The following is a 25,368-nucleotide window of genomic DNA, read 5'->3' as shown; positions in this document are numbered from 1 at the left end:
CATTACTTTGTTTTCGATATTTAATTTATTTTGGATTTCTTTTACTACTAAAAATTTTGAGTAAGCGTCAATACAAGTTATGAAAGTTAGACTTTGCGCGTAATATATGTCAATGTGCAAATTTTCGCCTTCTTTACTCGGGATTGGGGCTTCTCCAATTGGAATTTTAGTTGGGTGTCTGTTATATTTGTTTTCATTGCAAATTTTACAATTTTTTTTATATTCTTTTAATTTTGTGAGTAAGTTTGGCCAATAATACAATCTACTGATTTGTTTATAATTTTCGTCAAGTCCCCTGTGTGCTCTGCAATGTGTTTCTTCGATTATAAGTGCTCTGTCCTCAGGAGTTTCTACATCTTGGACAAATATTTTTGTATACAAAAATTTATTCACAAAATTATCTTTAAGTGGTTTTTGAATTCTATAAAAGTCCTCTAAAGTACAATGAATACCTACCGTTAAATTAGGAGGAATATATTCTCTTAAGATTGATATCAAATTTTCGGGAGTGTCAAATTCTATTATATGTCTGGTATTTTCGAATATATTAATCGACTCATGTATTGTATACCTCCCCGTTGCTAATAGCAATTGTTGCTTAAACTGGTTTAAGGGTTTACGGGTTTCTTGTATAACATTCTCAAAACTACTCTCTGCTGAATGCTGAGTGTTTTGATCTGAGACCGATTCGTTACTGTCAGTTAAGTTGTTGATCTGAATTCTTGATAAGGCGTCTGCAACTACATTAGTTGTACCTGGCTTATAAATGACTTTAGGAGTGAAACTTTCTATGAAGGAGTACCAGCGTTTCATTTCAATATTAGGATTTTTATCAGAGATTGCGAAAGATAATGGTTGATGATCGGTTTGGATTTCAATTCCAATCACTCCGTATAAGTAGTTTCTTAGATTTTTAAGAGCCCATACTATGGCTAAAAGTTCCTTCTTATTAGTTGCGTAAACTTGTTCTGTTTTAGTCAAGGTTTTTGAAATAAAAGTAATTGGTTTACCTTCTTGAGATAATACTGCACCAATTGCGACGTCCGAAGCGTCGGTGGTCAAGGTAAATTTTTTATTATAATCCGGTTGAACTAATTCTACTTGAGCAATGAGATTTTCTTTCAGCTCGTTAAAAGCTTTAATAGCTGGGTCATCCAGCTGAATTAACATTTTTGTTGACATTCTTTTTGAAATTTTGCCATTATGACCTCCAAGATATTTTGTTAGAGGTTTGGCTATAGAGGCGTAATTTAAAACAAATTTTCTATAATAGCCCGTAAGGCCTAAGAAACTTCTTAGTTCCCGAATATTTTTTGGAAGCGGATATTTAATTATGGTGTCAATTTTTTCTGGGTCTGATTTGATGACGTTATAAGATACGATGTATCCTAGAAAACTGGTTTCGCGTTTGAAAAACTTTGATTTTTCTAATGAGATTTTTATGTTTGCCTTTAATAGTATATTTATAATTTTGTTTAAGTCTTTATAATGTTGTTCAATCGAGTTTGAGAATATTATAATGTCGTCCATGTAGACATGACATGTTTTCCCTATCTGTTCTCTTAGGATGTCGTCCATTGCTCTCTGAAAAATTCTTGGTGCATTTGTTAGTCCGAATGGCATTCTTAAAAATTCGTATTTTCCATTATTTATTGAAAAGGATGTTTTTTCTACATCAGATTCTTTCATTAATATCTGATGAAAACCTAATTCTAAATCTATTGTTGAAAAATATCTTGCTTTTCCCAAATTAGATAGAATTACTGATGGGTCTTGCATTGGGTACCTGTCAGGTATGGTATTTTCATTTAATTTTTTATAGTCAATGACGAGTCTTAATTTACGGCTTCCGTCTTGATTTTCTCCTTTCTTTGGTACTACCAGAACTGGTGAATTATAAGGGCTTCGACTGGGCCTTATAATTTCCTCTGCTAACATTCTACTGATTTCGCTGTTCACGAAGTCGGTGACAGAAAAGGCGTACGGATATTGTTTCCCGTATATTGGCCTGTCGTGAATAAGATTTATTTCCCCCTTTATGTCTGTTCTAAAAGGAATTTGCATATTTATCTTTGAATGCTCTTTTTCAATATAGAGAACTATTTTTTCCTTTAGTCCGTCTAATTGATCAGTACCTATATTGTTTATCTGTTGTTTGTCGGACAACTCAACGACGGCGGGCTTGAAATTTTTATATTTCAAACAATTTTTATTTATTTGATTTTTGACGGTAATTACTTCGTCGGCACTCTCAGGATTTTGAATTCCCAAGATAATTGTATTTTTATTGACGGTATTTACTTCGTCGGCACTCTCAGGATTTTGAATTCCCAAGATAATTGTATTTTTATTGACGGTATTTATAAAATACAAACAATCGACCCAACTATAAAATGCGATACAACACTTGAAGTGGTAAAATCTTTACCAAAATTCACGGGTGAACCAACACAATATGTAGGTTGGAGGGAAGCCGCAGAAACTGTAATGAGTCTCTATAAAATTCAAAGTGAACAATATTTTATCGCCTTAACAATTTTACGAAATAAAATTTTGGGAGCTGCCCATGATGCTCTTACCAATCATGGCACCGTTTTAAACTTTAGAGCAATCTTATCTAGATTGGACTTTATATATAGCGATAAACGCCCAATACATATTCTCGAGTCAGAACTAAGTATCCTCAGGCAGGGACGAATGACAGTTACAGAATACTATAATGAAGTCAATAAAAAAATGACACTACTAATAAACAAAACCATAATGACATACGGAAAGGACAGCGTAATTGCCAAAGAAACAAACAAAACAATAAGGAGCAATGCTTTACGAATTTTTATATCTGGGCTAAATGGATCTATCTCAGAAACTCTTTTCTCATTAAATCCACCAGATTTACCCAATGCCTTGGCAAAGGTCCAAGAACTAGAATCAAACAATTTCCGTGCTCAATTTGCAAACAGGTTTAATGGATTTAAAAATGAAAATAAATATCAAGGAAACAACTTACGATTTGATCAAAAAAGACAGAACAATAATACTAATAAAACGGGAAATTATTGGAGTAATAACCAGAATTATAATTGGCCACAAAAGGGAAATTTTTGGCAAAACGATAATCATAATAATAATCAAAAGCAACAAGCCGTCGAGCCAATGGATGTTGATCCATCGATTCAACTCCAGAACAAACCTAGTTACAATCGACAGCCGAATAATAATTGGCAGGCAAATAATAATCGAGGTAGATACAATAATAATTATTATCAAAATAATAATCGATCAAATAACTATCGCGCAAATGAAAATAAAGAGCAAACTCAAGCTCAGAAAAGGGAACCAGAAGGAACAGTAAATCAGCCAGCTAATAAAGTAACCAGATTAAACAATATCAACGAAGATCATTTTTTTGACCAGACCCCTACAGGGGAATGCCTTATTTAAATAGGACAGACCGAAAAACCAAGAAGCAGTTAAAGATTTTAATAGATACAGGAGCCACTGCTTGTTATATAAAAAAGGGAATTTTCGAAAATAAAAATGAGTTATCAATATACAAAAAGGTAACTACAGTTCATGGGTATTCAATTATTAGGTATTACCATATTATAAATATATTTGAAACAAGACAATTATTTTATGAAATCGAAGGATTAGAATCCGATCTGCTAATTGGATTTAATTTATTAAGAAAAATCGGAGCTATAATAAATATAGAAAAGGGAGTCTTGGAATATAAAGGGAAAACAGAAAAGTTAAAATATTATGATAATGAGGAAAAAAATGAAATAAGTTTAATTGAAGAAAATAATATTCTTCCGTTAAAAGAATTTATTATAAAAAAATATTTTGATGAAAAAAATAGCGAAAACACAGATTCATTATTTGTGGAAAATAGTGAAAAAGGCTTGGGAATACAAAATCCTGAGAGTGCCGACGAAGTAAATACCGTCAATAAAAATACAATTATCTTGGGAATTCAAAATCCTGAGAGTGCCGACGAAGTAAATACCGTCAATAAAAATACAAATATCTTGGGAATTCAAAATCCTGAGAGTGCCGACGAAGTAAATACCGTCAAAAATCAAATAAATAAAAATTGTTTGAAATATAAAAATTTCAAGCCCGCCGTCGTTGAGTTATCTGACAAACAACAGATAAACAATATAGGTACTGGTCAATTAGACGGAGTGTTTGCATCTGTGGCTAACTTTCCTTCTAAACCTTCTATTTTCCTGCTCACTTCATTTAATTGAACATTTATCAATCTATTTATTAATTCCACTGTTAAGCCGCCTGCTGTGGCTATACTACCTGCAGTAAAATTTGGTGCTGAACCTCCGGTTGCCATGGTTAGATTTATTTCACCAAAGCTATTTATTAAATCTTCCAGATTGTTTAATATTTTTTGTTTTTTTTTTTTAAATCGTGAATCTATCTTACTTTCTATCAATGTTTAAATCTTATATTATTTATATTTTTTTTTTTTTTTTAATTCCCTGATCTTAGATTATAATTTTTAATTTAATTATTTTTATTGAAAATTAATTTCTCACGAGACTGTCCCGATGGGGTCTTCCTTCTGCGAGGTTGTAGGTTGATCTTCCTTCTTTGTTATTTTGGTCGTAGTCGTGTTGAATTTTGGCGAGGGATTGCCCTTCAGCCCTTCCTTCCTTACTTCTTTGTTATTTATTGAAATATTCCAGTTTTTTTTTTTTTTTTTTTAATTATTGTTTAATTATTGATTTTTATTTTTCTTTCTTTTTTAATTTGTTTTTTTTTTTTTGTTACTATGTTTTAAATATTACTTTTTGGTTTTCACTGAATTTATTATTTTGTTTTTGTTGTGTGTTCTTGCACTGTGAATTAATTTATTCGGTCCACCTTTATTATATTTTACCAGCTTATTTAAATGGATTATTACATTAATTGATTTCCATTTAAAGTTTTAAATCACGATCACTTGTCACAATGTTATGTGTCGTCGATTTATGGTGGATGTTTTGATTTTTCCACTAAAAATTTGAGTTTTTGGCTGCTCGAGTTCCTTATTTAAATTTAATTTTTAATTTTCATTAAATTGTTTTTTTTAGAACTTTTGATTAAGCAGCCCCACGTTGGGCGCCAATTAAATTCGTCACTGGTAATATTTAAAAAAAAAAAGTTTTATTATTTTATAAAACTTGGTGTTAAATCTTTTTTTCTTCTTCACTTTTACAAGACACTTATTTATTATTTTCGAACCAATCGCGGTCTTGGACAAAATAGGACTGAATCTTAATTCTAAAAAACTCTCCAATGAACCTCGGCCAGAAGCTTTCCTTTTCTTAAGCTTCCAGAACTTTAATTTTTGTTTAAAATAAAAGCTTATGCTGAAACTGTCGCATCTCGTTGTGAAATGAAATTATGCTGACCGATGCAATTTGATTGAAAATCGGAACGCAATATGTTCTGAACTTAGAACGCAATACTGTGGGCTTTGAACGGAAAAGTTTGGGCTTCGAACGGAAGCTTGTGTTTACTTTACGATTGGTTTATTTATCTTAGCAGGACGGTCAAGCGCGGCCCTCGAAGTAAATGGCAAAGGCAAAGGCAGAGTCTTTAAACAAAGGCAATGTCGCTGAAGGCAAGGGTAACATAGCTGAGATTGAATTCAAAAATTTGTTTATAAATTCCATAAGTGGAACCGTTTCACGGGTTGGATAACTTGCAGGTCCACTTTTTGTACTATACAGAGTTCACAAATACACGTACCCATACATTGATTTTCAACCCCCCCAAATGTAAATTAACCATTTAAATATACCGGTTTTGACTCCACATCTTCTACGATAGAAAGTAGAAAAGCGAGGCACAGGTGTCCACAGGTGTATGTATCGAAGTCTTGAACTCTATCGTAGTTGTATTGTATTCTATGTCCCAAGTATTTCACAACTTCTCTAGGTGGCTGAAGATTTCCAAAAATATCGAAATAATGTATATTATTTTTATTTTTATTATATGCAACCCAATGTGTACCACTTGATCGTGAATTATCTAAGTTTACTATACCACACTCCCTACTTTTTGGTGCTTCTGGGAGTAGATCTCGCATAAACACCCCTCTAAAATGTGGGATATATTTCTTAGCAAAATGTATAATGTCGATATTTGATAGTGGTCTATTGGGTAGCAGAGAAATTAGTTTTTTTCGCTTCTTAATTCCTTTCCCCTTATTATAGGGCTTAAGAAAGAAACGATAACTCTTTCTATAGGGGTTGAGATATAATCCTTCTCCTACAGCAACACTTTCAATTTTCCTGTTGTGACGTTTTTTATCCTCCATATCTTCTTTAGCCATTCTCGCATTGTTAATTGTTTTTGCAATCCTGCACTACAACTTGCTAAACTACCAAGAGCGCTGAGGGCAGTCAAGATCGATTGGTAGAAAACCTCAAATTATGGGTACATTAATTTCACGAGGTACTTTAACATTTTTCTTAGAACCAATTGATGAATTGATTTACGTGCAACTTTAATGGCACTCATTATATCTAATGGTTTTTGTTTTTTTAATGTCTTAGTAGCAACATTAATAACAGTCGAAAGGTTTGTCTTCTTCATTTTATTCTTCAACATCTTTTTCCTTCCTTTCTTTTCCGTTTTATTCAATCCCAGACCAAAATTTTTCTTGGCTTTCATTATATTTGTAGCAAAGTATGCTGCTGCTCTTTCACCAAGACTGCTATCTGGTGCCTTGACACGCGACCAGGCTTTGTCAATTAATATGGAATCTGCCCTATGTCGTTCACTCAAGGCCTTGTTTTGAGAATATGCAATATCGTGCTCTTTGCAAGCTTCATCCAATGGGTTTATTCCTTGATCACCACGTTCCAACCGTTTCTGTAACTTTGTACCCGGTCCACAAAAATTATATCCCGGAATATGGGCTTCAAACAGTACTGTATTGATTAGCTTATCGACAAGACCACCACCGTGTTTACAATTAAAAATACGACTGATGCGATTATAAAAACGTTTCCCCATTTTATTGATGTTTAATCATCAAAGATTTCTCATTGAATGAGGTACATTAGGTTAAAAGATGCGTTTAATAAGTCAAAAACAAACAATTTTAGTTAGAAATATTAACGATGAAAACGAGAAAAATCTACCGCCACGACATAGTGCTCTCTTACCGAACACAATAAGGGCTCTAATTGTTGGGCCTTCGAATTGTGGTAAAACTAATATTATGTTAAGTCTAATAGAGAGTCCTAATGGATTAAAATTCGAAAATATTTATATATTTTCAAAAAGTTTATATCAACCTAAATATGAGTACTTGGAGAAATTAATCAAACCGATTAAAGGAATGGGATATCATACATTCTCCCATAAAGAGGGTGTACTAGACCCCAGTGAAGCTAAAAACAATTCCATTATGATATTCGATGACGTAGCTTGTGAAAAACAAGATAACATAAGATCTTATTTTTGTATGGGTCGACATAAAAATATCGATTCTTTTTATTTATGTCAAACGTATAGTCATATACCTACACACCTGATTCGTGACAATGCCAACTTTATTATAATGTTTAAGCAAGATGATTTAAATATGCGACATATATATCGGGATCATATTAACACTGTTATGAAATATGAAACATTTGTGAAAATTTGTCAAAAATGTTGGGAGGACAAGCACGGATTCCTATTAATTAGCAAGGATAACGAAATGGATAACGGAAGATACAGAAAAGGATTTGATCAATTTATTATGATTTAAGGAGTAATTTCAATATAAATCTTGGTTAGATACTTACAATCCCACAGTTTATCAAGAGATTTTAATATGTCTAGATCACTTGCATTATCCTTGAATGGAAATAGTTCCATTATAAATACAAACTTTCTTCCTCCTATCGAATTGAATGGTCGATATGAGTGCGCTCTTATCGATTTTAATATGTATAATTCGATTCCACATCGGTGACAAGGTTATTACAATTCCAACTAGATCATATGAATTGGATGATATCACCGATTTTATTTACAATAAACTAAAAGACTATAACCTTGAAAATACATTTAAAATTCAAAGTAATAATAATACACTTTAAGTTGAAATAACTACCATGCAAGAGTCAGTTTACTTTAATAAGGAAAGATCGGTTGGACAGCTGTTTGGTTTCCATCAAAAAGTACTAGAACCACATCCTACAAAAACCTATCGATCAGATAAGACCGTGAACATATTAAAAATTAATACAATTCGTTTGGAATGTAATATAATCAGCGGTTCATATGTAGATAATACACAGAATCATACATTACATGAGATTGGCATTAATGTTCTGCCTGGGTATAAAATGACAGTCACACCACATAACCTTATTTATTTACCAATCAACTGTGACGAAATAAGCACACTATCTTATACGCATAGTTGATCAAAACGGTGATTTGGTGAATTTACGTGGTGAAAACGTTTCGATTCGCATGCACATTCGGTTAATAGAATGATAATTTATAATAAAAGACGTAGCTTAAGTCCTCAGCCAAGCATTACTAATTGTAAAGCTATAGAAAGAGGATCAACAGTAAAAAGAAGCTCACTTACTTTGAAAAATAAACTATTTTTGAAGTCGTTAGGCTTGAAGCTTCGAGTATAATATAAAAGGTGGAAAGGAAAACAATGAACGAAATTTTAAATGTTCGAGAAAAGGTTTACTCAGATGAGAGTATTTCGTAGAAAGAGTTTCGTACTTATTCATCGTATAATCAAACATTTAAACCAAACGATGAAATTCTAATTACTATTCAAAATCAAGACTTGTACGTGCTTCCTCACGAAAGTTACCTTAATTTTCAAGGAATTATTAAAAAAGATTCACCGAATGGACCTACAACTGATGTTACCACTTTTTTTAAAATAATTGTATGGCTTACTTTTTGGATGAAATTAAGTACGAAATAAATGGATGTGAGATTGATAAAACACGATTTGTCGGTATGACTACAACCCTAAAAAATTATATATCTCTGGATAATCTTCAAAGTCAAAATCTATTAAATTCCGGATGGAGCAGTGGGGACGAAATTTCTACGGGATCCCCACTTTAACTTTTCTGTACCATTAAAAAATTTATTGGGATTTGCTGAGGATTATAAAAAAGTTTTGTTAAATTGTAAACAGGAACTAGTGTTGATGCTAACTAAGAATCTCGGTGATGTGTTTGAACACACCAGAAATGAACAAACTTTTAAGTTGGAAATGACGAATAAAACCTGGAAAATTCCCCATGTAACTCCTAGCGATTTTGCAAAAATTAAGATGTACGATATTATTAAAAGTGGTGTAAACCTACCAATCGCATTCCGGAGTTGGGACTCATAAGTTAAACCCAAATTGGGGTATGGAAGTCAACACAGCTGGAATGTGAAATTGTCGGCTAACCGCGAAAAACCAAGATTTGCCATAATTGGATTTACACTAAATGGAGAACTTATCACAAATAACTTATCAAACTTGAAAGTTCACTTGAATTCTGAGTCTTATCCATATGATAATCTGAATGTTGATTTTAGTAAGAATCAGTATGCTCACCTATATGAAATGTATACAAGATTTCAATATAGTTACTATAATCGTGAATCACAACCATTTTTGACCCCAAATGAATTTAAATTGAAGGCCCCTATTATTGTGGTGATCTTTCATATCAAAACGATTAAGTGAAAACTGGTCCTATTGATGTGAGAATTTCAATAGAACTGAAGACACCAAGTCATGAAAATACCCAAGCTTACTGTCTCCTCATACATGACCGTTTAGTTGAATATAACCCATTAAACGGACTAGTACAACGAGTCGTTTAACATTGGATAAATGTTAAAAGATACTGTTTCGATTGATGTTCAAGGTTTCTTTGATAATAATAATAATTTTAATTTAAAGGAAATTGGAATTGTATTCGAAAAAGATCCAAACTTGAATAATAGTATTTTAATAGAACCACCATGATTTTACTTTGCTAAATACAAAATCTCGAAAGACTGATATTTGATTAGCCAATACACATCACAAAATTTTTTGGATTGTATTCGAAAAAGATCCAAACTTGAATAATAGTATTTTAATAGAACCACCATGATTTTACTTTGCTAAATACAAAATCTCGAAAGACTGATATTTGATTAGCCAATACACATCACAAAATTTTTTGGAACGATGGAGAGAACAGTTTTCCACAAACTCGAAAGTATCTAAGGACAATTACAAGCGGAAAACAAATTATTTGTAAAGGTGTGGAAAAGAAACGATTTCTACAGAAGTTTTTTGGGAGTCGTCAGCTCATTAATATCGAGGAAATGGGCTGTCCGTCATTAAACAGGTTTAAGGGAAACCGGTTTCCCTATTGTGAAACACACCTTAAGGGCGGGGCTTGTGCTCTAAACAACAACAACATACATTATTTTGACATTTTTTAAAAGTAGCTCCAAAACAATAAAATAATTGTTATACATCATTTTAAAGTTGAGACTAGATGTGTAAAGACCTACAAGAAAATAAAATTAACAAAATGAAATTTCATGAGGAAATTGACCAATTTCTTGAACAATTTAAAGGAGAGATAATTGGTCAGCATTTTTAATACCTTCTAAACACAAAAACTATGTTCATGAATCGAGGTGGACATGATCTCAAAACTACGAATTATGGTGAACACTTTACATTTTGTAATCCAGAAATGACGTCGGAAACGTGCGCCTGCTTCTTCTATGCAAATCTCCGGAATCAAAGCAGAAAATTAATTTCTATATATAACAAAAGTGTTCGCAATACCAAAATAAATGAATAAATGTATTATTATGCTACAAAATAAACTTCTCACTTTTTTTTTCGAGTTAAAATTACAGGTACGGAGAATGGAAAATATTTCCTTGACTGAGATATGTCGGCTACTTGCGAGTTGTTGCGCGGTCGAGATTTCAACCCCTATTATGGGAACGTACACTGGTCGGCATATGTATTTTGACAAAATAAAAGTTAAGTATACTCATAACTTGAATTTACTTCTTGTAAACTATAGGCATCAATGGAAAGATAATTTCAATGCCGTTTGAATGATACAATACATTTCTTTACCCATTCAGTACTTATTGAAAAGGACAAATTTGTGTAAATCAACTTTTAAATTTTTTTTTCAAACTTTTTTCCTCGACTTGAAAACTTAAACTTTTTGATGCAAAAAGTTTCTTCAAACAAAAACAATAGTAACTGCAAAAAGAATTTTTTAAAAATCATTTTCCTTATATTTTTTATGATTTTTTGAAGGTGACAATGTCGGAAAAAATTTGTATGAAAAAGAGAAAAATATGGCTCAAATGCCTGTTTTTAAGCATTTTCAAAAATTCATAAAAAATATAAGAAAAATGATTTTTGAAAAATTCTTTTTGCAGTTACTATTGTTTTTGTTTGAAGAAACTTTTTGCATCAAAAAATTTAAGTTTTCAAGACGAGGAAAAAAGTTTGAAAAAAAAATTTAAAAGTTGATTTACACAAATTTGTCCTTTTCAATAAGTACTGAATGGGTAAAGAAATGTATTGTATCATTCAAACGGCATTGAAATTACCTTTCCATTGATGCCTATAGTTAACAAGAAGTAAATTCAAGTTATGAGTATACTTAACTTTTATTTTGTCAAAATACATATGCCGACCACTGTATTAGAGCTAGCAGTCAGCCGTTAGGTTGTTGGCGTGAGGCCCATGGTCTTGTCAATGAGCGTGCGCCTTCTGGGTTGTGCATGTGTCCCTTTTTTGCGGTCAGGTAATTGACAGGTGCGCATGTTCGGGTAGCTCTTGCTTGAATCCCTTTTATGCCATGTTTATGACCCATTTGTGGAAAGGAGAGAATCTTAGACAATTTACCAGGTAAACGTTCTGGGGCGGAAACAAAAATGTGTATTTGAAAATATTCCACGTCTGAGAATCATTAACTTGTGAGATTTATTATAATGGGGTTCTTTTGATTTCTAAATTAGTTTTAAAATCATAGGAAACATTATTCCCCAACATGATTGGACATGTTCCTCTAAGATAACCGTCTTTAAATACTTTGGGTGTGCGACCCATCACACGTGCACAGCAACACCTTTGATAATGAGGCAAAAGGGTACGTGATCACACCTTTCCCCAACATGATCGGATATGTTCCTCTAAGATAACAACCTTTAGATAGTATGGTTGTGCGACCTTTCTCACGTGTACGTTTTTACCTGACTGTTAATTGCACATAATGAGGGGAAGGATACATGATCAATATTGTCACATGGGGATGTGGGGGCGATGGGGGCAATTAAGTATACTCTTTATGGACGTGATCGTGACATTTTTATGACCATTAAAATCAGTTAATTTATTGAATTATGCTAATTGTCCTAGAACCCGGGGGCCATTAATATGCTAATTGTCCCAGAACCTGTCTTTCCCTACTACTGAAGCGGAAGGTTGAGTGGAGGGGAAGCGGAAGGGAGAGTTGTGTTAGAGTGGAGGGGGAGTGAAGGGGAACAAATAGTTCAATGTTCAGAATGTTCTAGAAAAAAAAATATTTCACACTTCCAGGTAATATTTCGCAGTAGGAAACATGTTCTACAAAGTATTTCACAGCGAAGAATGTTCTACAACATTCTCCACTCTGAAATACTTTCTAGAACATTATACGAGCGACCTTGACTCTAGAAAATTATGCCAACGACCTTGCTTCTAGAAAATTATATGAACGACATTGATAAGAAAGTGTGCTAAAAGCCGTATAAAATTAGTTCCAGAATTCGCTTCCGGTAAAAAAAGGGTTCCAGAACCCGCATAAAAAGATGTTCCAGAATCCGCTTCCGGTAAAAAAGTATTCCAGAACCCGCATATCCTACCTACTGTCCGTCTGTCTGTATGTCCGGATGAACGCTGAAATCTCAGAAACTATAAAAGCTAGGCTATAGAGATTTGGCATGCAGATTCCTGAGCTTCTTACGCAGCGCAAGTTTGTTTCAGCAATGTGCCACGCCCACTCTAACGCCCACAAGCCGCCCAAAAATGTGGCTCCTACAGTTTTGATGCTAGCATAAAAATTTTAGCTGAAATGTATTGTCCTCATCAAAACCTATCGATTAACCCAAACCACAAACTTCAAAAAATTGTAAACGTGAACGCGTTCATATCAAGAACTATAGAAGAAAGAAAATCGGGATTTCAGATTTAGATTCCGTAGCCTTGTACGCAGTGCAAGTTTGTTACGCGAAGATGCCACGCCCACTTTAACGCCCACAAGCCGACCAATTCTGTGGTGCCCACAATTTTTATGATAGATACAAAATTTTAACTGAAATTTATTAGTCTTGTTAATACATATCGATTTATCCAAAATAAAGTTTTCCACGCGCACTCTGCTGCCCACAAGCCGCCTAAGCCTGTGGCGCCCACAATTTTCATGCTAGAAAAGAATGTTAACTGAAATGTATTAGTCTCGTCAATACCTATCGATTGACCTCAAAAAAAAGTTTGCCACGCCCACTCTAACGCGCATAACGCCTAAATGTGTCTACCGCCCACATAACCATATTTTAATATCACGGGTAGATGGCGCCTTTAAATCTCGCTTTGCTGAGATCGCCGATTCGTTGCAGGTTACCCAAACAGAGTTCGAGCAGGAACGGTAGACTAAGGAGTTGGTGGTGTTCAGTCACGTTGATCTTTGCCATAGATGGTACGGCTGGTGCTTTCTTCAAAACCTTATGGTGGTTAATGTAAGGGGTACCATTTAGGCTTATTTTGTCGTAGAAGGTTATCAGGAATGTTTCAAAAACAGCTTGATGAGTAGCGCCTCTTGTTATATATGCGGCCGCATTTAAAATTAGCATTCCCTCGTCGATCATAACTACGGGTTGTAGATGGATAGATTTTGCAGTTGCAGTGGGCCAGTGACCAGCTCCACCAGTTGTTGAGCGCATGTTGAGTTTTCGTGGGTCTTGCAGAAGGTGGTGCCCACGGCTCTGTCGCAGTTTGAAAGGGCCAAAACTCGCTCCCCGTAGTCAGCTAAAGTGTTGTGTTGATCTTAATCTATTATTACGTTATTCTGCTAAACGGGGTAAATGATTAATTTTTTTTCAAACTAATTTCGATTTTGGGAACTTAACTAGAAAATATAAAAGTTTTTTGTTTTGAAATATTTTTACGTTGGATACCGCCTGCACATCAGCCACACTGACATTTGTAAGGTGTTCATTGGTTATTTCTCAGACATAAATATTATCTAAAATAACTGGGCTCAATTAATTTAGTCTTGCCAAAGTTATGGCTGTAATCAGATTTTTCGCAAGAACTGTCTCATATAGATGATCTGAATCTATTTCAACTGACTTGCTAATGGTGTTTATTCGTTGTGGACAAAAGGTTTAAATGAGTTTGATATTTCCTTACTACGGCTTTGTCTGTGGTGTACTTTAATTGGATTTTTAGAATGTCGGAAAGTATGGCCAGTTCCATATGCTTTCTTGGCAAGGTTTTCGTTAATTATGATGTCTCGTCCACATAAGTCTCATAAAAGGATATGTCAGCCGTGTGACCAAGGTATCCGTACTCGTCCGTACTATTCTGTCACTAGTAAAGAGTCTGCGTACGAATAGTCACTTAGTCCATTGTTTGTGTTGTTATGAGGAATATGGTGAGGTGGGTCAGTCGAGAAGGAATATAAAAAGAGAAAGAGTTAGTTAAAAAAAGAGAAGTTAAAAAATATTTTTCGTCATATCAACGTGTAAAATTTTCTTTACGTATGTTGGGATGGGTGTTTTTGCAATGGTCTGTTTTTCCGGATGCCGATTGTATTTTCCCTTTGAGCACACCCTGCAATTTGTTACGACTTGTTACTTGTTACGAAAAAAGAAACTAGCAGTATTTGCCTCACATTTTCATAAGCTGCGCGATGTGCCCTATTGTTTGGCAGTAGCTATTTCGAGTTGTTCTGATCTGTCCGTTTCATCGGTTTCGAAAAATGTATGAAATTCCCCGCTGTGAGTAGTAGCGATGTCGGAATCACCACTGTCTTCTAGTGGGTTTACGTTTTTGGTGGGAAAGAGCCTTCGCCACTTGATTCTGCTGGCTAGGGGTATATACAACCGTGGCATTGTGCTCATCAACGAACGCTTTTCAACGAATTATTTTGTCGTTTGTGTTTTTTGGAGATACGGCAGCAGCAAGGGGCTTATGATCTGTATAGATTGTTCGATTTTGTACCCCATATAAAGAATTTCCTAAACTCTTTAATACCCATACAATGGCTAAGAGTTCTTTAACATTTGCCCCCAGATGTTCCTCGTCACACAATCGCGCGTGAAATAATGGTAATTGGTCTTTTGCCCTGTGACAGATAATACGGTCGAATGGTTTACTAAAGTCGGGGTACATGAGTGTTCCTTCCTCCTATGCTAAAATCTTTTTTAGCCGGTCGAAGGCCTCTTTCTGAGCTTCGTTTAAATTTATCTTAATTTTTCTCAACTACTTTCTCATTTCACCACTTTCTCATTTTCACCTTTTAGGATATTTGTGCGAGGTTGCGCAATGGTAGCTAAAACACTTTATTAAAACATCTATAGTAGCGTGATTATACCCGTTACTCGTAGAGTAAAAGGGTATACTAGATTCGTCGGAAAGTATGTAACAGGCAGAAGGAATAGTTTCCGACCCCATAAAGTATATATATTCTTGATCGGGGTCGCAAGCCGAGTCGATCTAGCCATGTCCGTCTGTCCGTCTGCCCGTTAGTCTGTCCGTCCGGATGAACGCTGAGATCTCGGAAACTATAAGAGCTAGGCTATTGAGATTTGACATGCACTGAGCTTCTTACGCAGCGCAAGTTTGTTTCAGCAGTTAGCCAAGCCCACTCTAACCCCCACAAACCGCCCGAAACTGCGGCTCCTACAGTTTTGATGCTAGAAAAACACAAAAAAAAACACATTTCCCTTTTGTCCCTTTAGCTGAGTAACGGGTATCTGATAGTCGAGCTACTCGACTATAGCGTTCTTCCTTGTTTTTATTTTAGAAAATTCCCTTTTGTATATAACAAGCAGTGGCTGTATCTATTAAAATCTTTAACCGCTTCTTGGTTTTTCTGTCTATCCCAATCAAATAAGACATTCCCCTGTCGGGGTCTGGTCTAAGAATGATCTTCATTGATATTATTTAATCTGGTTACTTTATTAGCTGGCTGATTTACTGGTCCATCTGGTTTCCTTTTCTTAGCTTGAGTTTGCTCTCTAATTGGTGTGTGCGGTAGTAATTTGAACTATTATTATTTTCATAATAATTATTATTATATCTTCCTCGATTATTATTTGCCTGCCAATTATTATTCGGCTGCCGATTGTAATTAGGTTTATTCCGGAGTTGAATCGATGGATCAACATCCATTGGCTCGACGGCTTGTTGCTTTTGATTGTGACTTTGTTTTTGTTTTGCCAAAAATTTCCCTTCTGTGGCCAATTATAATTCTGGTTATTACTCCAATTATTTTCCATTTTATTAGTATTATTTTTCTGTCGTATTTGATCAAATCGTAAGTTGTTTCCCTGGTATTTATTTTCATTTTTAAATGCATTAAGCCTGTTTGGAAGTTGAGCACGGAAATTGTTTGATTCTAATTCTTGGACCTTTGCAAAAGCATTGTCCAAATCTGGTGGATTTAATAAGAAAAGAGTTTCTGAGCTAGATCCATTTATCCATTTGTAGAGCATTGCTCCTTATTGTTTTGTTTGTTTCCTTGGTAATTACGCTGTCCTTTCCGTATGTCATTATGGTTTTGTTTATTAGTAAAGTGAATTTTTTATTGACTTCATTATAGTATTCTGTAACTGTCATTCGTCCCTGCCTGAGGATACTTAGTTCTGACTCGAGAATATGTATTGGGCGTTTATCGCTATATATAAAGTCCAATCTAGATAAGATTGCTCGAAAGCTTAAAACGGTGCCATGATTGGTAGGAGCATCATGGGCAGCTCCCATAATTTTATTTCGTAAAATTGTTAAGGCGATGAAATATTGTTCACTTTGAATTTTATAAAGACTCAATACAGTTTCTGCGGCTTCCCTCCAACCTACATATTGTGTTGGTTCCCCGGTGAATTTTGGTAAAGATTTTACCACTTCAAGTGTTGTATCGCATTTTATTAATTCCACTGTTAAGCCGCCGGCTGTGGCTATACTACCGGCAAAAAAATTTGGTGCTGAACCTCCGGTTGCCATTGATAACTTTAATTCACCAAAGCTATTTATCAAGCCTTCCAGATTGTTTCTTGATATTATTTATTAAATCGAGAATCTATCTTACTTTTTATCAATGTTTTAGTCTTATATTATTTTCTCAAATTCCCTGATCTTTAACTATAACCCCGATGGGGTCTTCCTTCTACGAAGTAGTGGTTTGATCTTCCTTTTTGAATTCAGTGAAGATTAATGGCGGTAGAATGCTCTTCCTTCCTTCTTCAGTTTTTCTTTTTTCAGCGTGTTGTGTTTTTGTTGTTGTTGTTAGTTCTTGTTTGTTTAAATGTTTTAGTTAAATGCGTTTGTTGTTTTAAAAAAAATTTTTTCGTTATTTTTAATTTATTTTATTTATTTTGTGCGTCGTGTTACTTATTTTTTCTTCTTGTATATTTTTGGCTTAAGATTTTGGGCCACCTTTATTTTAAATTCACCTTTGAATTAATTATTTCATTTATTAATTTTTATTTAATTGTTATAAACGATCACTGTCACTTTGTTGTGCCGTTTGGTGAATTTTTTAATTTTTCCATTTAAAATGTTGTGTTGCTGGCCGCGCGAGCCCGTTTATTTTTAACTTATTTTTCATTAAACAATTTTTGGAACTTTTTTTTAACGCGGCCCCACGTTGGCGGCAATTAAATTCGTTGTTTGAAGATGATAAAAAAAAATTTATTTTTTATTTTAAAACTCGGGTGTTAAGCCCTACACAATTAATACAAGACTCTTTTAATACTTGTGAACCGCTCGTTGTCTCGGACAAAATAGGACAGCCCTCTTAATTTCTTAATCTGATCCAATGAACCTCGGTCAGGAGCTTTTCATTATGAACTTTTAGAACTTTAATTTTTGTGTAGGTTAAAAGAATAGGATGAAACTTTCGCATATCATTGTGATATTCAATTATGCTGACTTGCAACGCAAAAGGCGCAATTGAGTGGGCTTCGAAGGGAAGCTGATGCTTACTTTAATTTTGATTTGTTTAACTTATCTGGGAACCAAAATCGGACCTCAAAGCCAAAGGCAAATACAAAGGCAAATGCAGCGTTTGAAAAGGCGCAATTTATTGGGCTTCGAACGGAAGCTGATGTTTACTTTAATTTTGATTTGTTTGACTTAGCTGGGAACCAAGATCGGACTTAAAAGCCAAAAGCAAAGACAAAGTCAAATGCAGAGTTTGAAAAGGGGCAATTGATTGGACTTCGAACGGAAGCTGATGTTTACTTTAATTTTAAATTGTTTAATTTAGCTGGGAACCAAGATCGGACCTCGAAGCCAAAGGCAAATTCAGAGTTTGAAAGTTGTTGATGCATTATATTAATTTGAATTTGATATGTTGATGTTATGTCATTGTGTTATGTAAGAAAAATACTAAACTGTTATCGAAATCTCGTATGTATCACCGAATGAAAGACGGTCACTCTAGTCGGCAAAAAGAGACGACTTGCATAAAAAAATTCTTGAAGTACACGAGTTGACGAGCGCAAAAGCTCAAATATATTGCAAAAGATCCAAAAATAAGTGATCAGCATATAGCAGGTGTTTTCTTCAAACGAATCTTTCGACGACTACAACGACAGTGGCTTGTGTGGGCTAGAAGTCGGTCTTTCGAGCCCCATAATCCTTAATCGGTATAACCCTTACCAGGTAATTACCCCAACAAATGGTCTTTCGAGCCCCATAATCCTTAATCGGTATAACCCTTACCAGGTAATTACCCCAACAAATGGTCCTTCTTAGCCTCCTGAACGGCACATGGATTACGCGAAACTAGAGCGCAATTTCATCAGCCAAAATTTGCAAGTGTATGTATTACCGAGCGTGATCTCGGACATGCACAGAACAGTCTTCACACATACATTGACGACGACTAGTGTGTGTGTACCTGTAAAATTTGGAACTGGACAAACACAACCTCAAAAAGATGCCTAAGACACGTCTCAAGAAGCAGAAGAATGACGACAACACGCCCAGGGAAATAGAGGACACGCCGCGACCAGGCACCTCTGCGGCGAATCTACTGGAGATTTCAATGGCAACGGTTATGCGAGGGGCAGCATCAACGCAGAAAGTTCCAGAAAGGTGGGACGAAGAAGCACAGTCTAACCGGAGCCACCAATCTCAACGATCCGTTAAAGCCCAAAAACTTCAACTTCAAATGGAGCATCTACAGAAGCAACAAGAGCTGAAAGCTAAACGGATGCAGCTAGAGTTCGAGGAGAAACAGTTGGAACTGGAGATGCAGATGCAAATGACAGAAATTGAAGAAGACAACAGAAGCCAAGACGACCAAGATGACAACATCGGCGATGAGTACAACAACGGCACCAGGACACGTGAGTGGGTTAAGTCTTCTCAACGAAAGCAAACAGATCAGCCTGATGACATCAATGCAAATGCCATTGTTAGTTTTATGGCTAGGCAAACAATTAAACAGGAACTTCCCTTATTCAGTGGTGACCCTTTAGAATGGCCAATTTTTATTGCCGAGTATGAGAACAGTTCTCAAGTGTGTAAATTCACCGACTACGAAAACATCAATCGCTTGCGAAAAGCACTGACAGGTCGAGCCAAAGAATGTGTACAGTCACTTCTATTAGTGCCACAAAATGTAAATGAGATAATTGACATATTAAGAAATCGATTCGGAGACTGTAGTCATGTCGTGAAAATGATGATAGATAAAATTCGAGCTTTTCCTGTAATCAAAGAGGATAAATATGACAGACTCATCACTTTTTATGATATGATTACAAATCTCATTCAAACTTTACTGTCCTTCAATGATATTGATCAGATTCGTAACAATTTGCTGTTTGAGGAAATTCTAGAAAAAATTCAGGTTTCTCAAAGAATCTCATTCATAAAACATTTTCAAAAAATAAAGTCTGACGATCCGAAGATTATACTATTTCACGAATGGTTAGGTCAAACCATAAAAGCAGCGACATTGCTCGGATTCGGTCAGAATAAATCAAAAGAAACAACACTAACAGTCTCAAGTCCAGTCAAGACATTTGAAAAATCCAAATACTATTGTAACTATTGTAAGTCTACTGATCATCACATAACAGATTGTCCAAAATTTAAATCCTTGAGTGTCGACAAGCGTTGGGAATTCACATCTCACAATAAGTTATGCATATCTTGTCTGGGTAGAAATCACATTATGAAAGACTGCAAACGCAAAAAGACTTGTAGGGCAGAAAATTGTAAGTTTAACCACAATTTTTTGTTGCATAAAGACAAAGACAACACAGCAAGCGCTTCCCTTGATATGCCTAGTAATAATGACCAAAACAAGACAATTCCCGACATGAACTGCAACATTAATTTCGGTTGTAACAAAGTATTACTAAAGGTCATTCCAGTCACACTAATAGGTCCACAAAAAGCAATCGAGACATACGCTTTACTTGACGAAGCCTCGACAATTTCATTGATCGATGAACAACTAGCGACTGACCTACAACTAGAAGGACCGACTAGTCCTTTAAAGATGCAGTGGACAAATAACGAGGTATATGAACAAGCGAACTCAAAGGTAGTTAGTGTGGGTATCCGAGGTAAGGAACAGACTTCCAAAGTATTTACTCTTCGAAAAGTTAAGACCGTATCATGCTTAAATCTACCCCTTCAAACCCTGTCAATAAGCGACATGTCTGAGACCTACGAGTTTTTGAAAGACTTTTCCTTTTGTTCCTACCAAAACGCGCATCCAAAGATTTTGATTGGTCAAGACAATTGGTCAATCATAGTATCTAGGAAATTGAAATATCAATCATTTCAAGGACCTGTCGCTAGCAAAACGGCGCTGGGTTGGGTTGTACATGGAACAGTGGGAATGATTAGAGAAATTCCAGATAGAAATTATTCATGCCATGTATTTAATTGCGTAGGTTACGACAACCCTAACGATGACCTGGACATTCTACACAATCTGGTTAAATCCTATTGGTCCATTGAGAATGAGTTATTAACACCTCATGACTTTCCGACATCACTTGACGACAGAAGATGTTTGGAAATTGTTGACAAAACCCTCAAACGAATCGATGACAGATTTCAATGTGGTCTATTTTGGAAAAGTGACGACATTAAACTACCTGAAAGTTACAAAAATGCATACTCTAGATTGTTGTTATGCGAAAGAAAAATGGACAAAAACCCGGAGTACGGGAAAAAATATAAACAAACCTTTGACTCCTACATACAAAATGGGTATATGAGGAAATTGACTTCTGCTGAGAAAACTAATATCACTCCCTTGACCTACTATTTGCCACACTTTGGAGTTCTAAATAGCAACAAGCCAGACAAACTTAGAATAGTTTTCGACGCAGCCTCCAAAAGCCATGGTTATTGTCTTAATGATTTCCTTTTGCCAGGTCCAGATCTATATAGCCAATTGTCAACAGTTCTAATGAATTTTCGAGAACACAAAATTGCATTTGTCGGAGATATCAAAGAGATGTTTCTCCAAATAAAAGTACAGGAGTCAGACCGTTGCGCACAAAGAATCCTATGGCGAGGCGACAACCGACAATCCGAACCGGACGTGTACGAAATACAAGTTCTATTTTTTGGCGCTAAATGTAGCCCAAGTATCGCCCAACAGGTCAGAAACAGAAACGCCTTAGATTTTCAAAATGACTATGACCAAGCCTGTAAGGACATAATAACAAAACATTACATGGATGACTATTTGGGTGGAGCTCCAGACATTAGTACAGCCGTAAAATTAATTAAGGACGTAACATATGTACACAAGGCAGGTGGATTCGACATGCGAAATTGGATATCTAATTCTCCAGAAGTTTTAAATCAGATAACAGACAACACTCCATCGAAACAAGTCACAGAAAAGAATTTAACCGAAGAGAGAGTTCTAGGTTTAATTTGGGATCACAAAAAAGACATATTCACATACAATTTAAAGTTTTCTAAGTCCCATTTTGAACTTCTTAACAATCTCAGACGACCAACTAAGCGAGAAATATTAAAAATAACTATGTCCATTTTTGATCCCTTAGGGTTTCTTTCAAACCTTTTGATATCAAATAAAATCCTTCTACAAGCCATTTGGGATAGCGGAATCCATTGGGACGACTACATTACAGACGATCAATTTCAAATATGGAAGGCATTGTGTAACAGCTTAAATAAAATAAACGATTTTTACATTCCAAGGCAGTTGACTACACTTAGCATAAGTCATTGTAATGTTCAGTTACATATATTTTGCGACGCATCAAAATACGCATACGCATCTTGCGCGTACCTACGCTTCCAGTGTAACAGCCAAATAGAAACCACCCTGATTTCAGCTAAGTCGCGAGTAGCGCCACTTAAACCAATGTCAATTCCTAGACTAGAGCTTCAAGGAACCTTACTAGGAGCTAGGCTAAGCAAAGCTATTAAAGAAACGCTCAATCTCAGAATAGACTCAACTTTCATGTGGACAGATTCCGAGATAGTCTTATACTGGCTGAAAACGAGCAGCAAAAGGTTCAAGACTTTTGTGGCTCAGCGTTTGGGAGAGATACAAGAATTGACAAATTCAAGTGAATGGCGACATGTACCCTCAAAACTGAACCCCGCTGATAAAGCAACAAAGATCTCATCCTTTGACTTCTCATCAAATGAGTTATGGCTGACAGGACCGCCATTCCTTAGAAAAAATCAAGATCAGTGGCCATTAGGTAAAATCCCTCTAAGACCAGACAGTTCTGATGCTAGCGATAAAGAGTTCGTAAATCTCACTACCATTCAAAAGCAGTCATTTATATTACCGGACGTCTCAAGGTTCTCCAATTGGATGAGATTCTTAAGAACAACAGCCTGGGTTTTGAGATACTTGACAAAGCTAAGACCAAATTTGAGAATATCTATCAATAATGAGCTAACAGCCACAGAACTTTTCAAAGCGGAAAAATTAATCTTTCTTAGCATACAACAAGACAGTTATTATCAGGAAATTGGAAAACTTAAATGTAATGAACCTGTATCAACTTCAAGCAGTCTGCATAGTCTACCCCTATTTTTCTCTATCGATAATCTGTTAAGACTCAGAGGCAGACTAAATAATTTAAGTGAAGAGGAGATGAGTATCGACTCTAAAAATCCGATTATCTTAAGCAGAGATCATCCAATCACTAAATTACTCGTTCAGTACTATCACGTCGAAAATTGTCATATGGGAACCGAAACTGTAATTGCCAACATCCGCCAAAGGTTTTGGATTACAAAATGTAGAAGTACAGTAAAGAACATCATTCGAAATTGTCAGCAATGTAAAAACAAAAAAGCCAGGCCGCAACCACCTCTAATGGGTCAGCTTCCAAGTTGCCGTATAAAGCCAACCGAAAGAGCCTTTTTGAAAGTAGGTATTGATTATTTTGGGCCTATAGAAGTTACACAAAATAGAAGCCATGTAAAGCGTTACGGTGTTATTTTCACATGCATGACAACACGAGCAGTTCATCTTGAGATTGCTGAAGACCTATCCTGCAATGCGTTTATGCATGTATTTAGACAATTTGGTTGTAGGCGAGGATTTCCGACAGAATTATATTCAGACAACGGAACCAATTTCAGACGCGCTGACAAGGACATAAAAGAAATCATAGAACAGTGGCCAAATGACAAGTTTACTCAGTTTTTAACCACGAAAGGTTGCACTTGGTACTTTAACCCGCCATTGTCCCCTCACATGGGAGGAGCTTGGGAGAGGCTCATACAGTCAGTCAAGAAATATTTAGGAGTTCTACTAAAAGAGAGATATCCTAGAGAGTACACTTTGAAAACTTTGTTTTGTGAGATCGAGTTTATGATTAACAGTAGACCACTTTTGATTGTTCCTTCAGACTCCATGTCGGAACCATTAACGCCAAATGACTTGTTAATTGGTTCTAATTATCGCGAATCCTTTTACACTAACACCAATGATAATGATTTGAGACTGTTAAATATGTGGAAATCGTCACAAAGACTTGCAGACATTTTTTGGTTGAAATGGAAAAAAGAATATAGACAATTTTTACTATGTAGTCGTAAATGGACAAAAGACAGTAATGTTTTAAAAGAAGGTGATGTAGTTTTGATAATGGAATCCGACCTTCCTAGAAATGTTTGGCCAAAAGGCATAATTGTCAAAACGTATCCATCAAATGATGGGCGTGTGAGAATTGTTGATGTAAAAATTAAAGACCATATTTATAAGAGACCTGCTGTAAAAATAATTAAACTAGATGTAAGAACAGATACATTGTAAACTCTAAGTATTGCCGTCGTCTATACTTAATTTTCCACGACTCCAATACTTGGGAGGAGGATGTTGATGCATTATATTAATTTGAATTTGATATGTTGATGTTATGTCATTGTGTTATGTAAGAAAAATACTAAACTGTTATCGAAATCTCGTATGTATCACCGAATGAAAGACGGTCACTCTAGTCGGCAAAAAGAGACGACTTGCATAAAAAAATTCTTGAAGTACACGAGTTGACGAGCGCAAAAGCTCAAATATATTGCAAAAGATCCAAAAATAAGTGATCAGCATATAGCAGGTGTTTTCTTCAAACGAATCTTTCGACGACTACAACGACAGTGGCTTGTGTGGGCTAGAAGTCGGTCTTTCGAGCCCCATAATCCTTAATCGGTATAACCCTTACCAGGTAATTACCCCAACAAAAGTATTGTTTATAAAAGCCATAAGCGGCCTGATTTCATGGGTTGAATAACTCTTCCCCTTCTAAAATGGATCGTCCCGATTCAATATGAAATTCATTTAATTTATCTTAATTCTGTTAAAAAATTTTCTTTCTTAATAGATTTTTCTGGCTCTGGCCGTTGTTTTTTGGTTACAAGTAATATAGCTCTTTTGTATTTTATAATAAGTACAAAAATTAAATATATAAAGATTAAAATTAACAATATAAAGTTAAGTGATATTTTAGTAATATTAATTTTAGTGAAATATTATTAATTTCGGTTTTACCATTAAATGTTATCATAAAAGAACTGTTTAAATGGGAGTTGTTAACAATATTGTTATCATTTATAAGAAC

At 35.2% G+C, this 25,368-nt stretch overlaps 1 long non-coding RNA gene across 1 annotated transcript; it reads left to right on the top strand.

Annotated features, from left to right (window-relative positions):
- The first annotated feature begins 18,796 nt into the window (after nucleotides 1-18,796).
- LOC139354805 (uncharacterized) lies at nucleotides 18,797-24,660 on the top strand. Its single transcript, XR_011605654.1, has 2 exons — nucleotides 18,797-18,943; nucleotides 19,007-24,660. It is a non-coding gene; the product is annotated as an uncharacterized lncRNA (long non-coding RNA).
- Nucleotides 24,661-25,368: the final 708 nt, after the last annotated feature.

This window comes from Drosophila suzukii, unplaced genomic scaffold, assembly GCF_043229965.1.
Source record: "Drosophila suzukii unplaced genomic scaffold, CBGP_Dsuzu_IsoJpt1.0 scf_23, whole genome shotgun sequence".
NCBI lineage: Eukaryota > Metazoa > Arthropoda > Insecta > Diptera > Drosophilidae > Drosophila > Drosophila suzukii.
Note: the sequence above shows the minus strand (reverse complement) of the source record. Positions and strands in the feature narration are given on the sequence as shown.